Here is a 17,472-nt window from a genome sequence, read left to right as displayed (position 1 = left end):
CTTAATTATTGAATATTCTTATGATTTTGTCTTGTACAGTATGAAGTTCCTGTGACCTTGGCATATGTTTTCACTTTCTGATTACTTACATATCAGATTCCTTTATGTTTTTTTTTAAAGTTCTGATATAACATGGGCATGTGCTTTATAAGAAGGTATATAACTAGTAAAATTCCTATATTTAGAAAAAATTTTTAATTATAAATATAATTTTACTCCAGGAAAAATGAATCATTGGTTTTTCTATTTTCCTCAGAATATCTGAATTTAATACCAAAGATTTTTATAATAAAGTGATTGTTGGCATATTTTACAATTTTTACGATGTTTATTCAGAAATGAAAGCTTTTGGGGCACTTGGGTCGCTCAGAAGGTTGAGCTTCTGATTCTTGGTTTCAGCTCAGGTTATGATCTCATTGTTTGTGAGTTCAAGCCCTAAGTCCAGTTCTGCACCTACACTGTGGATCCTCCTTGGGATTCTCTCCCTCTCTCTCTGCCCCTCTTCCTCCTCTCTTTTTCTCTCTCTCAAAATAAACTTTAAAAAAAACATAAAAAGAAATGAAAGTTTTTGTTTGCTTGATTCTAAAGAATGGATTATAGGGGCACCTGGGTGGCTCACTGTTTAAGCTTCAGAGTTTAGCTTAGGTCATGATCTTGTGGTTCATGAGTTTGAGCATCCCCCATCGGGCTCTATGATGACAGGTCAGAGCCTGGAGCCTGCTTCGAATTCTGCATCTCCTTCTCTTTCTGCCTCTTCCCTGCTTGCACTCTGTCTCTCTCTCTCAAAGGTAAATAAACATTAAAAAAAATTAAAAAATAAAGAATGGATTATGCCCTTAAATTATTAACTATTATTAATATATTAGGGATCTATTAACAGAATACATTTTTTAATGTCTTAAGTGCTTAATGCATAAAAGTTTTCATTAGAGCTTTCCATGGTTGATTTTAATGAATATTCTTTACAGTTTTACTCCCCATGAAGACATGCCAACAACTCAACATGTTTCTTTTTCATGGGTACACAGTCACAGTTGAAAATTATAGCTACATAGGGATGCCTAGATTCTGGTCATGATCTCGCGGTCTGGGAGTCTGAGGCCTGCATTGGGCTCTGTGCTGACACTGTGGAGCCTTCTTGGGATTCTTTCTTTCTCCCTCTTTGTCTGTTCCTCCTTTGCTTTAGCTTTCTCTCTCTCAAAGTAAAGGAGGTTGAAAAAATACATATATACATATATATGCCTCTATATCTCTATATATAGGCTTCCTTTAAATAATTCATCTTTTATTTATGTAGAATTTTTTGAGTTATATTTTGTCTTACTCTGGTTTGGCAATTCATAAACCATGAGATCATGACTTGAACAGAAGTTGGACGCTTAACCAACCAAGCCACCTAGGCACCCCTAGAAGAACCTTAACACTTCCTATAGGACAGGTCTGCTGATAAACTTAGGTTTTTCCTTGGCAAAGTGTGCATTTCTACATTCATGGAAAACAGTTGTGCCAAGTAGGGTATTCTTGGTGGATTTTTTTAAATATAATTTTTTGTTCTTAATTTACATCCAAATTAGTTACCATATAGTGCAACAATGATTTCAGGAGTAGATCCCTTAGTGCCCCTTACCCATTTAGCCCATGCCCCCTCCCAAAACCCCTCCGGTAACCCTCAGTTTGTTCTCCATATTTATGAGTCTCTTCTGTTTTGTCCCCCTCCCTGTTTTTATATTATTTTTGTTTCCCTTCTTCTATGTTCATCTGTTTTGTCTCTTAAAGTCCTCATAGGAGTGAAGTCATATGATTTTTGTCTTTCTCTAATTTCACTTAGCATAATACCCTCCAGTTCCATCCACATAGTTGTAAATGGCAAGATATCTTTCTTTTTGATTGCCAAGGAATACTCTATTGTATATGTATACCACATCTTCTTTATCCATCCATCCATCGATGGACATTTGGGTTCTTTCCATACTTTGGTTATTGTTGATAGCGCTGCTATAAACATGGGGGTGCATGTGCCCCTTTGGAACAGCACAGCTGTATCCCGTGGATAAATGCCTAGTAGTGCAAATGCTGGGTGGTAGGGTAGTTCTATTTTTAGTTTTTTGAGGAACCTCCATACTGTTTTCCAGAGTAGCTGCACCAGCTTGCATTCCCACTTGGTGGATATTTTTTGATCTTTCAGTATTTGAATACATTGTTCCATGCTTTTCTTTCTATAAGGTCTACTGAAAATCCCAGTAACAGTCTTGTAGGAGCTCTTATACAAGATGAGTTGCTTTTGTCATGCTTTTCAAAATTCTTCCACTGGTCATTTATGATAGGTTAATTACAACGTGTCACTGTGTTCATGTCTTGTCTTTTTTTTCTTGAATTTTTATTTAAATAATAGTTAACATACAGTGCAATATTGATTTCAGTATAATTCAGCAGTTCATCAATTACATGTAACACACAGTGTTCATCATAACAAATGCTTTCCTTAATACCCATCTCCCACCATTGATATTTATCCTACTGTGAATTTGCTGAGCTTGTTAATTTGTCTCCTTTCTACATACATGGGATCTACAAGTCTTTAGTTCTTTATGGAAACTCTCTGCCCCCTTTCACTCTCCTTTCCTTATGGGGTCCCCTTAATGTGTATATGGTTCACTTGTAGGTGTCCCATGTGTCCCTAGACTTTGTCATTTTCCACATTTTTTTTTTTTTTTTTGGTCCGCTTAGATAATTTAAAACAAGCGGTCTTTAGATTGTCCGATTCTCTCTTCTGCTTCATAAAGTCTGTTGCTGTCCCCTTCGTGTATGTTTAAATTCAGTGGTTCTACACTTCAGGTCCTAATTTCTCAGTGATTTTTACAGTTTGTTTCTTTGGGTTTACATTTTGGTCCTGGATAGTTTTTCTGCTATCATTTAATTACCTATCTGCTTTCTCTTTTTCCTACATGGACATTTAAAAAAAATTTTTTTTTTTTAAATGTTTATTTATTTTTGAGACAGAGAGAGACAGAGGATGGACGGGGGAGGGTCAGAGAGAGAGAGGGAGACACAGAATCGGAAACAGGCTCCAGGCTCGGAGCTGTCAGCACAGAGTCTGACGCGGGGCTTGAACTCAGGAACCAGGAGATCATGACCTGAGCCCAAGTCAGACGCTTAACCGACCAAGCCACCCAGGCGCCCCATCCTACGTGGACATTTTTATGACTTTTTTTCCTTTAATTCTTTGTCTCACCATTAACACTACCTTATTAATTTAGGGTCAGTTTCGGAGATACATTTCATTCCTGTGATTGGAACTAGTTCTATTTCTTTATGACCTTGTGATCTTTTGTTGAGATTGGTGAATTTAAGAAAACAGCCTCGGGGTTCAGGATTATGAACTTGTTTGTACAGGAGAACACAAATAACCAATTATAATGTCTGAATTTTTGTAATTTCCTAGTTTATGAAAGTATAGTTACTTCTTTAGAGCCCATGATGCCTTCCTCTGTTGTCCTCAGCTCTGGAGTCTCTCCAGTGTGTAAACAAAAGCTCACCTGTTGTCTGAGCAGCCATCATAGTGCATCCAGAGGGTGCCCTCATTCCCTCTGCTTCCATGTCCTTCATGACAGAAATAAGCCCCTCAGGCACCTGCAAAGAACCCAGATCACTGAACATAGAGGTCACTCCTGTGTTTGTCTCCTGATGAGAGGTAACTGTTTTCACACAGTGTTGGCAAGGAGTGTCAGGAACAGTGAGTAGCTGTTGTGGGCCAGTGTCACAAACTTTGTTTCTTTGATGTTTCTTTTCTTCATTTCTACTTGCCTGCATGGGCTGGGTTCTCCTAATTGCGTTCTGGAGCATTCACAAGGTAATTTAGTCCATTTTTGTCTCCATGGAGGAGCACCGTCCCGATGCTCCCTATTTCCCCACTGCTGATGTCCTGTGATGGGTATTAATTTTGCATATTAGCATTTAACATATATGCATGTGAGTGTAATAAGTGGGAGAACTGATCATGTATCTTTTACTTGTGTCTTTCCATAACACCATAGGCCTATTGGCAAAGTCAGGTAAAGAATATTCTTTTTAAAGAGTGATGTAGGAACAAATGGAAGCTGTGGCTCTTAGTATTTACCCTCAGTGATGACTTGGATGAAGATGCAGGGTAGAGAAGGGCAGAAATGAGGTTACGATGGATATCACCAAAGCGGGACAATTGCCCTTAATGGAACCCGTACTGCCAGAAGAGATCGAGTGTATAAAATACTTGGGGGGAAAACCCCACCTTAAGTCAATTATATTTGAACCCAAAGACCAAAATCCATTTTTGTAAATTTTTAAAAATATTTTACTCATTTTTGAGAGATAGAGTGCAAGCAGGGGAGAAGTAGAGACAGAGAGATGGAGACACATAATCAGTAGCAGGCTCAAGGCTCTGAGCTGTCAGCACAGAGCCTGATATGGGGCTTGAACTCATGAAGCATGAGCTAGTGACGTGGGCTGAGGTAAGATATCCAACCTACTGAGCGATCCAGGTGCCCCTCCAAAATTCATTTTTAATCCTACATGATCTCTGGAAGGACATTTGGAAATTCTGGAAAATAAACCAATGCATGCCAAAACTACTCATTGGAATTATTTCAGATATAAGATTGGATTAATCGTTCAGTGATTCACTGAAATACTTCTAAATTTAGACATTGAAAAAGGAAGATAAAAACTCGAAATGTGATTGTGTTGAGATGTCTTTTCAGAGGGTTCATTATTCTTCCACCAGGTATAATCCCTCTTTTTTCAAAGTCTCTAAATTTGATAAAAACCAGACAGTCTGTATGCAAACATCACTGTTCAATGTTATCACATAGTACCTAATATGGAACTAGTTTTTATGTGTGGTGAACTTCAGAAGGCCTTTAATGAGAACTCTATCTTCCATAATTACCAAGGTGTTTAGTATGGAATTACAACTTACCAATGTAAAGAATCTGGGAAGAAACATGAAGCAAGGGTCAAATCATCAATCTCAGAGAACTCCGTTTCCAGATATCCAGTATAAAAGTAATAAATGTGGGAATGTGTCTTATGAAACCTCAAATCCTATTGTACATCACTGTATCCTTACTGGAGAGAAGACTTAAAATGCAGCAACTCTAGTAAAGCTTTTAATTAGTCTTCAAAACTTGCTCAACAGCAGAGATTTCATAATGGGAAGAAACCTTACAAATATAACAATATGGCAAAGGTTTTCAGTACCACTCAAAACTTGTCAACATGAGGTGTGATATATACTGGGGAGAAGGCTGAAAAATGTTTTGGCAAAGGCTTTAGGCAGAACTTCAAACTTTGTGACCACCAGAGAGTGCATACTGAAAGAAATATTACCAATGTAAAAAAATTTGACAAAGCATTTAATCGTCATCAACCTTCAACATGAGATTGTCCTGAGGAGATACTTTACAGATGTCAAGAATGTTGACAACGTCTACCTAGAACTGAATTTATAAAACATCAGAAAAACTACACTGGATATAAGCCCCAGAAATGTAATGAGTGATGAAAAATGTTTGCTTTCCATCTATATTAAAAAAATTTCTTTATAAAGATAAAAAATTATAGTTGTGAACAATTGGCAAGCTATGTAATGGAATGTGAAATCTAAATAAACTGAGAGAATTCTCAGCAGAAAGAAGTCAGTACCACTTTGGAGACATGATTCTAAATCAGAGTATTTATTATAGAGAAAAATCCAAAATTAAAACACTCAGGTCACTTATTTAGCCTTGGACAACAGAGGTGCTATGGGGTGCCAACCCCTCCACAAGTGAACATCTGCTTGTAACTTGTGAGCCCCCAAATTTAAAAACATAGGTACTTTCCCATGGAAATAGCCTATTGTTGACCAGAAGCCTCATCTAGAACATAGTCAATACCCCATTATTAATATGTGGTCTGTATTATAGGCAGTATTTTTTTTTTTAATTTTTTTTTCAACGTTTATTTATTTTTGGGACAGAGAGAGACAGAGCATGAACGGGGGAGGGGCAGAGAGAGAGGGAGACACAGAATCGGAAACAGGCTCCAGGCTCTGAGCCATCATCAGCCCAGAGCCCGACGCGGGGCTCGAACTCCTAGACCGCGAGATCGTGACCTGGCTGAAGTCGGACGCTCAACCGACTGCGCCACCCAGGCGCCCCAGGCAGTATTTTTATAATAAAGCAAGCATGAGGAAAGAATATTAAGGAAATCATAATGAAGAGAAAACACATTTACAGTATATATATATAAATTTGTGTATAAGTGGACCCACACTATTAAAACCCATGTTCTTCAATGGTCAACTGTGTTTGTTAATATGCGTGAAAGAATCAAGGGAAGATGGATGTCTGTCTGGAGAGGAATAATTTTACTGTCTCCTTTTTCTTTTGACCATGATTGTGATTTGTGAGGGGGGGGGTGTGTGGAAAATATTATAGGCTTGTGTGCATGCAAAAGGATTTGATTGTTTCTGTCTCTCAGACATACACGGCTGTTGTATGATGGGGAATTCTCTAATACCAGCTTTTCCATGGAAGATAAAGAACACTGTCATGTACAATGTACGAAGAAAGTCTACATTCACATGCTGTTTGTGGTTGACATATAACTGTGATGTAAGTAACCATGAAATGATCATTCAAGGCATCATTATTTGCATTAAAGTAAGATAGAGGAACATTCTGAATTTTAAATAGATATGACAGTTTTTTTGCAAGGAGATTATGGTGGCTGTTGATTTAAAATTTGCATGCATCTTCATAATAGCAATCGATGGAAGTCAAGAATATTCGGCAGTTGAAATAGAGATGTTCACACATCGTAGGCAAGGATAGCTAACTCTTCCATAAAAGGGTGTAAAATTGTTATAAATCCACATTTATTCAATAATGAGCCTCAGTTTGAACAGAATGGAAAGCACAACTCACAGATCAGAGGAAAGGAATGGTTCTTGAATGATTGAAAGGGGTGTTTTGACCAAGGATCATATAGCGGTTTTGCACTGGTTTGGTTAGAATGCATTTGAATTTAATATATTTTGAATAAGAACACTGAATGGATTTTAATGTGTTAACTCCGTGTTAATGAATGAACTGTTCCCCTACACCAACATTAGCCTGCCCCACCTTCATTAAGGTTGCAGGTAAACAGTAACACAAAGTATAATCGACCATTGAACAACATGGGTTTGGACTATGTGGGTACATTTATAGTAAGGTTTATTTATTGTACAGAAATATATTTTCTCTTCTGAGTTTCTTAACATTTTCCTTTCTTGAAATTCCTTTATTGTAGGAATGGCATATATAACACATATAACATAAAATATACATTAATTGATTGTTCTTGATCAAATTCTTTGTCAATAGTAAGCTATTAAAATGTAGTGTTGGGGAGTAAAAGTAATACACGGATTTTTAACGGCATGAGGGGCGGGCACACTGAAACTTCCCTACTTTGGCTAAGGAAACAGTAAGATCCAGAAGGCGCAGAGAACTCCTGTCAAAATCAACAAAAGCAGGCCCACACCAAGATATATTAGATTAAATTTATAAAATACGGTGATAAAGAAAAACTCTTCAAAGCAGGAAGACATCTTTCACTTATCAGGGAGAACCATAAGGTTACCTCGTGATTTTTCAACAGAAACTTGGTAAGTCAGAAGGGAGTTGCGTCATCTATTCCACGTGCTGACTGGGAAAAATAGGCAGCCAGGAATTCTCTATCCAGCAAGGCTGTCATTCAGAAGGGAAGGAGAGACAGAGTTTCCCAGACAAGCAAAATCTAAAGGAATTCCTCACCACTGAACTAGCCCTGCAGGAAATGTCAAAGGGGAATCTTGAAGTGCAAAGAAGACACAAAAATTGACAAAGAAAAAGGATCCAGAAAGTATATAGAAATGAGAAAACAATTAATAAAATGGCAATAAATATGTATCAATAAATACTTTCAATGAAAATGTACTATACCTTCCAATCAAAACATATAGGGTCTCTGTATGGAATAAAGCACAAACAAAAACAACAAAAAATAAACCCCAGGCCCATCTATGTGCTGCCTACAAGAGACTCCATGTAGACCTGAAGACACTTAAAGATAGAAAGTGAGGGTGGTAGAGAAACCTTTCTCACACAGATGAAGGTCCAAAGAAAGCCAGAGTAGCAATACTTAGGATGGACAAATCAGATATTTTATTCTTGTGTGGTAATTATCCTTGGTACCAGGGTAATGCTGGCCTCCTAGGGTTATTTTGAATGGGTTCCTTCTATTCTATTTTTAAGATTTTGATGAAGTGTGCCCTAAATTTGGTTTTCTTTTTAATGTTTGTTAGAATTGACCAATGAAGGCAAGAGGCTGTGAGCTTTCCTATGCTGGGAGGTTTTTTATTCCAAATTCAACTTGTATATTTGTGATGATCTAAGAAGATTCCTTATTTCTTGAGCCCAAGATTCATTTTTCAATCTTGGTAAATTGTGCGTTGTTTAAAATTACATTTTTTTTCAATTTTGTCTAACTTGTTAGTATATCATTGTTGATAGTGATCTGTTATCACACTATATATTTCTGTGGTTATCTGTTGTGAGGTTTCCGTTCCATTTCTCCATTTGGTGTTTGAGTTCTCTCTCATTTTTTCTTAGTTAATGTAGTTGAAGAATTTCCATTTCTGTTTGTTTTGAAAAACCTGGGCATTATTTTCTATGTTATTCTTTATTCTGGTCTCTTTTATTTCTAATTTTAATTTTTTGGTTTTATTTATTTATTTATTTATTTATTTATTTATTTATTTATTTTGAGAGAGCGAGCATGCAAGCTGGGAAAAGGGGCAGAGTAAGAGAGACAGAATCTTAGACTCCTCACTGAGAGTGGAGCCCTACCTGGGACTTGATCCCACAACCCTGGGATCATGACCTGAGCTGAAATCAGGAGTTGGATGCTTAACGGACTGAGATACCCAGGTGCCCCAACTATTTTATTTATTTCTGATTTTTCCTTGGTATTTCCTTCTGCTCCTGTAGAACTGAATGTGGGGCTTGAACTGGCTAACCATGAGATCATGAACTGAGCCAGAGTCAGATGCTCAAACGACTGAACGACCTAGGCACCCCTGTTGTTGTTTTTAATATTTATTTGTTTTTGGAAAGGAGAGAATCCCAGGCAGGCCCTGTATGGACAGCATAGAGCCTGAGAAGGGACTGGAGTCACAAACCATGAGATCATGAAAGCCAAAATCAAGAGTCTGATGCTAACCTACTGAGTCACTCAGGCGCTCCTTAAAGGCAAAGACCATTTTGTGTGTTTCAATAGGTCTATGTATGTCTGGTTCTTCAAAATCAGAGGCACAGTTGTTTTAACAATCATTTCTTGGGGATGTGGAAAAGAGGAGAATGATCTTTCCTCTAAAATGTTGGGTAGGAGTTGCTTTCTGACCACAAGAGTACTGGTACAATTCTCAAGGCTGTAAGGGAGGGTGTCAAAATGCCATTGTGGTACACGCCTATGCTCTTGCTCTACTGTCCAAATGAACTTGAACAGTGTGCCAAAATGCACCTTTCTTTTCCCAGTTACCCAAAATCTGTATGGTGTGTTAAAGACCCCAGATTGATTGATAGGGAGATTCATACATATACATAGATGGATGGATGGATAGGTACATAGATGATAGATTTCTTCATGATGGAGTCCAGGTAAGTTTTATCTTTTTGAAATTCATAACCATTCTTTGGTATCGACTTCTTGCCATATAATTATCTATTGTGGGCCTATTTATTTCTATGGGATCAGTTGTACTGTGTCTGCCTTCACTTCATTACTTCTGATTTTAGTCAGCTTTCTCTGTCATTTTGATGATTAGATATAGCTCTGTTGATTTTGGGGGGGTTTCTGAACACCACCTTTTCCTATTGTTGATTTTTCCTATTTTTGGTACATATTTTTCATTTTTGTTTTAGTTATCCTTTCTTCTGCTAATTTTGAGCACATATGGTACATTTCCTGAGTTTCTGAGATGTAAGAGAATGATTTCTGCTACATCAAGATGTGCTACACAATTTTCTATTAAGCTATGTGGTCAATTCCTTGTGTGAAAGTTTATGCGTCCATGGAAGAATGAAGTCCTGGTGATTTCTTTCAGCTATATTCCTGATGTTCTCTGATTGATTTTAAGGTTCTATATTAGAAGTTGTGAGTACATTTATCTAAGAGTAGTACCTGGAATGATTTTACTTTTGTTATTTGATCTCTTTCAGCTGTATTTTCACCTGGCACCCAGACATTCCTGCCAAAGTCATGCATTGAAGCTTTTTCCCAGAAAGTGTCAATGAGTAGATATAAACATAGTTCACCTGAGAATGTACACTTATTGACAGACTGGAACAAGGGTAGGGAGAGTGAAGGGCACCAAAGATATCTGGGGACTCTTTTTCCAGAGAACGATGATGAATGTAATAATTATGGGGAAGCCTTTTATCAAAGCGCCGACCTTATTCCACATAGGAGTATCCCTAAGGGAGAGAATCTTTATAAATACATTGAATGTGAGAAAATTCTTAACCAGTCTTCCAATGTTGTTGATCAGAGGGTTCATGTGGGAAGAAACCATTACAGATGTAATAATCCTGGGAACATGTTTAGTCATTCATCAAGACTAAGCACACATAAGACAACTGGTACTGGAGAGGAAAGTTATATAGGTAACGAATGTGGAAAAGCCTTTGACCACCAACAAATACATACTGGACAGAAACCTTACAAATGTGAAGAATGTGGCAAGACCTTTAAATTCTGCTCAACCCTTACTCAACATAAGTTAACTCATATTGGAGAGAAACCTTTCCAATGTAAGGAATGTGGCCATGTCTTTAAACGGCTCTCAACCTTTACAGAACATCACAGAATTCATAGTGGAGTGAAACCTTACCAATGTAACGAATGTGGCAAAGCCTTTAACCGGCACTCATCCCTTACAAGACATCAAAGAATTCATACTCGAGAGACACCTTACAAGCGTAAGGAATGTGGTAAGGCCTTTATTCATTCACAACCATCTGAACATCAAAAAATTCGTACTGAGGAGAAACCTTACAAATGCCAACAATGTGGCAAGTCCTTTAACAGGTCCTCAGACTTTATTCCACATCACAGAATTCATACTGGAGAGAAACCTTACCAATGCAAAGAATGTGGCAAGACCTTTAACTGGCCCGCATCCCTTAGGGTACATCACAGAATTCATACTGGAGAGAAACATTACAAATGTAAAGAGTGTGGCAAGGCCTTTACCCACCTCTCAAGCCTTACCAACCATCACAGAATTCATACTGGAGAGAAACTTTACCAATGTAATGAATGTGGCAAGGCCTTTAGGTACTTCTCAACCTTTACACAACATCGCGGAATTCATACTGGAGTGAAACCTTACAAATGTAAAGAATGTGGTAAAGCCTTTAACTGGCACTCAGCCCTTAAGACACATCAAAGAATTCATAGTGGAGAGAAACCTTACCAATGTAAAGAATGTGGCAAGGCCTTTTCCCGCCAGGCACATCTTAATGTACATCACAGAATTCATAGTGGACAGAAACCTTATGAATGTAAAGAATGTGGCAAGGCTTTTAGCTACATCTCAAACTATACACAACATCACAGAATTCATATTGGAGTGAAACCTTACAAATGTCAAGAATGTGGCAAGGCCTTTTACCGCCAGGCATATCTTAATGTACATCACAGAATGCATAGTGGAGAGAAACCTCACAAATGTCAAGAATGTGGCAAGACCTTTAACCAGCATTCAACCCTTAGAGAACATCAAGGAATTCATACTGGACAGAAACCTTACCAATGTAAAGAATGCGGCAAAGCCTTTAATTGGCAATCGGCCCTTAAAAGACATCACAGAATTCATAGTGGAGAGAAACCTTACCAATGTAAAGAATGTGGCAAGACCTTTAGCCAGCACTCATCCCTTAGAGAACATCAAGGAATTCATACTGGACAGAAACCTTACCCATGTACAGAATGTGGCAAAGCCTTTAACTGGCCATCAGCCCTTAAGAGACATTACAGAATTCATAGAGGAGAGAAACCTTACCAATGTAAAGAATGTGGCAAGACCTTTAACCACCACTCATCCCGTAGTAGACATTACAAAACTCATACTGGAGAGAAACCTTACCAATATGAACAATATGGGAAAACGTTTTATCACTGTTCAACCTTGACTTATTAACATAGAATTCATACTAGAGCAAAGCTTCTAAATGTTAAGATTGTGACAGAATTTTAAGGAGTCCTCAACTCTTATTCCATATCAGATAATTCATACCGAAGAGTAATGATACCCATTGGGAATGTGGCAAGATATTAAAGCAATGCTTAAACCTGGATTCTTCATCAGAGAATATATACTGGAGATGATTTTACCAATACAAAGAATTTGGCAAGCCTTTTAATCAGTACTCAAACCTCATTCAACATCAAAGAATTCATACTCCAGAGAAAAATGATAACAAATGTGGTAAAAACGTGTTTCAGACTGCTCAAGCCTTACTCATCATCACAGTTCCTGTTGTGGAGAGACATTACAAATGTAATGAATGTGGGAAACCTCTAGCTGGAACTCACAACTACCTCAACATCACAGTTATTATACAGGAGTGAAACTGTAAAATGTAAAGAGAGTGGCTGATCTTTAGCTGGAATTCAGTCATGACCCAGTATTCCCAAATGCATACTCGGGGATAATGTATGAATAAGGAAAGACCTTTTTGAATATACACTTTAGAAAACAAACCATACAGAGAGGAAAGTAACCTGAAAGATATAAATATTTAGTCATCTAATTACCTGAACATCAACTGTCAATAAACGTCACAGAATTCATACTAGAAAGGAGTACATTGGTCACTCTATTCAGACCTTATTCTCCACAAAAATACTTAACTATGTGGGATAAAACAAAATTGAACACTTAGATAATGAATATGCGGGTATGCCTGAAAATAGAGAAGGGGCGGTGTTTTGCATAGGAATAAGTAATTTCAATGTGCTTTTCTTTTACCTTGGCCCTTTTTAAGATGTTGACTACAAGTATTAATGTATTTGTGCTCTGAAATCACTTCACAAAACTCATTGATTCCTAGTGGGTGTTGAAAGTATGTGGCTGATTCTTCCTGCCTCAAAGATATCAGATGCCCTTCCCTCTTAGGTGGGACTCCTGCATACCTGATCTTCCATGGAAGATGAAGGACAATATGATGTAGAATCTATGAACAAGCTTAAATAGAGGTGTCGTTTATGTTTCTAACACTGATGTAAGTTATTACGAAATGAGTGTTCAGAACATCATTCTTGAACATTTATTAAAACTAAAAATGTTTCTGAATGTTATAAAAAAAGTGTTATAGTTATTGGTTTTGTGCAGTCCAGGCACATACTGAGACAACTTCTTACCAGCAATAGTTAGAACTAGAGAATATCAGTTGATGTGGTTGAAAGGAAGAAACCTTCACACATATCAGAAAGGGAGTAACTAACTCTTCCCTATCATGGCATAGGATTGTACATTGACATCTTTTAAGAATTACCTCAGGTCTCAAAGAGTTTTAGTATGCAAAATTAAGGTGTTAACAAAATAGATTTTTATAAGATGTCTCCTTAAAGCCTCCTGGTAACCACAAAGCAAAACCTGTAGTAGATACACAAAACATAAAGAGAAAGGAATCAAAGTACACCACTAGAAAATAAACAAATCACAAAGAAAAAGACCAAACGGATAAGAAAGGGGCAAGTAATTCTACAACAACTAAAAACATGGAAAACAATGACAAGAATAACTCCATCCATACCTATGTCAATACTTATTTTAAATATAAAGGGACTAAATTCTCCAACCAAAAGATATATTGCCTGAAAAGAAAGAAGTACACAAATTAAGGATATGTGCTGCCTTCAAGAGACTCACTTCAGCTGTAGGAACACACTCAGGCTGAAAGCGCAGGTGTGGAAAAGATCTTCCATGCCAATGGAAGACAAAAGAATGTGGAGTAGCCATGCTTCCATCAGACAAAACAGACTTTAAGCCCAAGACTGTAAGAAGTCACAGTGCATGTCCTTACAAAATAGAGGGGTCACCTCATGCAGCGTTTTTAGTTATGTGGTGTTTGGCAGAATGGCAATAAGGTGTTCACCCATTTTTCTTGGGGGAGGGGGGGAGGGACACCAACAAGAGTGTGTTCATGTAACTCATATAGTGTTTAACATTTTGAAAACCCACACATTTTTCCACTACTCTTGGTGGTGTTTGTGTAGGCACCTGAACTGTAGCTTGTGTAATGTTTATGAACATCTGTATCTTAGGAGTCTCCTAAATGGCTAGTTGATATTCAAAATCCTATTCCTGAGATTTGATGGTTTGGGGGGAAAAAAGAACCCTGAATGACACTTTGAGAAACACCTATTGCTTCCAGGTTTTGATGAGTGTGGGGAAAATAACTGTTGCAGTGAAAATCTGGGAATTTTACTGTAACAAGTGGCCAATGGTTTCTCAAAACCAACTTGTAGAGGCTAATAAATCTTTTCCACAGTATTCCATTTGCTAACTTCTTGCTGTAATACACTGCATTTTTTTCCTCTCACATGTCAATGAATTTACATTGTTATCTGATGTTTTTAAGCCCTCAAATAAGTTATTGGTCCTTTCAGGCAGGTTACCACAATATCACTCTAAAATTCCTAACATTCATCTCTGAGGATTTTTTCTTTGTATGAAATTGCCAATCATCACTTTTTATGGATCACCTTTGCAATACTTGTGATAGTGGATTTATTTCATGTTGGGTTCTTTCTGAAATGATAGACGAAAACCTGAGATTCTACTTTGCTCACACTTTGTAGAACTGCAGTACTTGTTACTAAAGGTTTTATACATTATATATGTATTCACCAAAGAGAAAACATGAATCCTTTCATGAATCCTTTCATCCTCGCATGTATTTAGAATTTGTCTGTGTTACATTAAACCAATAGATTTGTATATTCATGTAGTGTCTGCATTGACAAGACATTTAATTGTGTTTATTGCCCGAGCTACTTAATAATCTTTTTGTGCATCAGATAGTTGTGTTGATGTGGTCAAAGTTTGATACATTAGAGTTATTTATTTTTAAAAACTAGTTTTGTTTGTTAAATATATATGTATATATATAAGGTGAAATATATATATATATATATATATCTTTTATAGTTTTTTAAAGCAATATAACAAGCTTTCCCTAAAAAAAGAATAAATAGAGGGGCACTTGGGTGGCTTAGTCAGGTAAGCTGCCTACTTCCGCTCAGGACATGATCTCGTGGTCTGTGAGTCTGAGCCCCACATCGGGTTCTGTGCTGACAGCTCAGAGCCTGAAGCCTGCTGCAGATTCTGTGTCTCCCTGTCTCTCAGACCCTACCCACTCAAGCTTTGTCTCTCTTGTTCTCAAAAATAAACAAAAAAAATTTTTTTAAGAGAAGACGTAATAGAAAATAAAAGTCAATTCAACACAAGGATAGAACTTTGGTAAATATTTGTCCACCCCACATAAAAGCACCTAAATATAAAGCAACTATTAACAGACAGGAATAGAGAAAAAGACAAGATATATTAGCAGGGGACTTCAATACTGAACCTTCCCATAATGAGTAGATTGTCCAGACAGAAAATCAATAATATCAGACTTCAATGCCATTAAGTAGGTGTCTTACAACATTCCATCCAACAAGTGAAAGAAACACGTTCTTCTCATGTACATATGGAACATTCTCTAGTATATGTTATATGCTGGGTCACAAAATCAATCTTAATAAATTTAAGATTGAAATCCAATGAAGCAGGGTGCCTGGGTGGCTCAAAAGTGTCCAACTCTTGACTTTGGCTCTGGTCACAATCTCACAGTTCTTGGGTTTAAGTCTCCCATCAGACTCCACAATCACAGTGTGGAGCTTGCTTGGGATTCTCTCTCCCTCCCTTTCTGTCCCTACCCTGCTCGTATGCTCACTCTTGTGCTGTTTATCTCCAAAGGAACAAAATTTAAAAAAAAAAATCATGAAGTATCTTTTTCAAACACAATGACATAAAACCAGAAGCCAATTAGAAGTACAAAACAAAAATCTCAAGTGTGTAAAACTCAACAAAATGTAACATTCATAAAAGCCAAGACTTGAAAAACATTTGTGGCCCCATCAGAAAAGTAGATAATGTGGTATGTATATAAGGTGTATGCTGGCTTTAATTCACAATACTGTATTGCCTATTTGAAAGATGCTAAAGGGAGTAGCTCCTAAAACTTATCACACCCAAGAAATTTCTGTGAGGTGATGGATGTTAACTAGATTTATGGTAAATACTTTGCAATATATACATGTATCAAATCCTTAAGTGACACATTATATTAGACTAAGGTGTACAACTTCTTTCTGAATAAAAGTAGGAAAAAAAACTTAAGCAGACTAGTGGTTGTGCATACATAAGGATAAGGGAATGAGGGTGGTGACCCAGAATATATTTGCCTCATGAAACCTTGACTTTTAACCTCACAAGACCCTGAACAGAAAGTAAAGCCAAGTCCACTGAAATTCCACACTTATTAACAACACAATTGTGTGAACATTTGCCCATAAAATCATGATGACTGGTTATGGCAGTGATAGAAAACAACTACATTAGGCATATCATGAATTATAATATGAAAATTATAAAGTATATGCTTATAAAATATTTAAATAAAAAGTAGCAGTAATTCCTGTCAATCAAAAATAGCTAGACCTTCAGAGATAACTATTTTTCAAGTAGAGGTGGATCCTCCCTCTTAGGCAAATTCAGAGTGTATGTGAAATTGCACTTGAAATTGAGTAACATACAGGTGCTAAAATACCTTGTGCTTGGTTCAATGTTTATATAAATATTGTCACATCAAACTTATTCTCAACTTGCTTTTCTTAATGCTACACGAGGGTGGTATTTTCACACCAGTAGAAATCGATTTCACAAAAACAAAAATGCATCATATACCATGGTAATTGTAAAGAAAACATCCTTTTTCCAACAGTTTCTTGTTTATGTGCTTACATAGTTGAATGACTATCAACATCTCTTCTAGTGAAAGGCTGGCCAATACGGCCCTCCCAAATATGGCTGTGAATCCTCCTGCTTCACCCTGGCCTCACCTGAGAATCACCTGGAGCTTGTAGTTAAAGCAGCACCGATGCTCTCACCCTGACCAATAGACAGACTCTGGCAGGGGGCATAGGTGATGCTGGTTCTTAAAACTAGCCAAGGGATGTTTATTGTAAACCCAGGCTGATAAGCACTTCTGTGCTTCCAAGTTTTCATGTGCATATAAATCGTTTGGTGTCCCAGGTCCCACAGAAGAAAAACCTGTCAACCTTGCCTGGTTCCACTACAGTAAAGGAAAATGACGA

General features: G+C 37.3%; 1 pseudogene; it reads left to right on the top strand.

Annotated features, from left to right (window-relative positions):
• The first annotated feature begins 10,009 nt into the window (after positions 1-10,009).
• LOC122495240 overlaps positions 10,010-17,472 on the top strand; it is a 29,357-nt pseudogene continuing 21,894 nt past the window's right edge.

The sequence above is a fragment of the Prionailurus bengalensis genome, chromosome E2, assembly GCF_016509475.1.
Source record: "Prionailurus bengalensis isolate Pbe53 chromosome E2, Fcat_Pben_1.1_paternal_pri, whole genome shotgun sequence".
Lineage (NCBI taxonomy): Eukaryota > Metazoa > Chordata > Mammalia > Carnivora > Felidae > Prionailurus > Prionailurus bengalensis.
The sequence above is the reverse complement of the archived record's forward strand: the minus strand, read 5'-3'. Positions and strand labels throughout refer to the sequence as shown.